We start from the raw sequence: 644 nt of genomic DNA on the forward strand, positions 1-644 counted from the left end.
TGAGAACCTGATTATCATCATCATCCTCATCAGTTTTACATTGTGTAAACAACAAACTGGATAAACGGACAAATATGTAATAAACAAACATAAATAAATACATTTGGAATTGTTTGTCGTGTCTCGTAGGCTGGCGGCCCAAGTATCATTACTTTTCTCCATGGACGTCTCTGTTTGCTGCAGTCTTGTCTTTCCTCCTCATGTTTTTGTTCACGTGGTGGGCTGCTCTCATCACTTTTGCTATCGTGCTCTGCCTCTTAGGCTACGTCAACTATAAAAAACCTCGTGAGTACATGATGCAGATTATACTTTCCAATAATAATATGCATCTGAGGTTCATTACCATTGTTACTGCAGCACCAACAATATCATTTAGTTTTTAATTGAAAAAGTTATCAGACTCTTTTATTTTAAAGCATTGGATTTTTCATAAGACCCTTAAATTACATGTACGCTTATTGATTTTTATCATGCTTTACCAGCTGAGCTACAGAATCCCAAATGCATTTTTTAAAGTTATATTTCAGTATACGTTTAGCAGAGATTAAAGAAATGTGTCTGTTTTCCATTAGCATGTTATGTGAATGCACTAACTGTTGTCTGATTGTGTGTCCAGAGGTGAACTGGGGCACGTCTTATCAGGC

At 36.3% G+C, this 644-nt stretch overlaps 1 protein-coding gene across 1 annotated transcript in view; it reads left to right on the plus strand.

The window, feature by feature from the left end:
• Positions 1-644, plus strand: part of LOC107578801 (solute carrier family 12 member 3-like) — a 19,258-nt gene that overhangs the window by 4,145 nt on the left and 14,469 nt on the right. The window lies entirely within an intron of this gene.

The sequence above is a fragment of the Sinocyclocheilus grahami genome, unplaced genomic scaffold (assembly GCF_001515645.1).
Source record: "Sinocyclocheilus grahami isolate Dianchi unplaced genomic scaffold, SAMN03320097.WGS_v1.1 scaffold12069.1, whole genome shotgun sequence".
NCBI classification, from domain to species: Eukaryota; Metazoa; Chordata; class Actinopteri; order Cypriniformes; family Cyprinidae; genus Sinocyclocheilus; species Sinocyclocheilus grahami.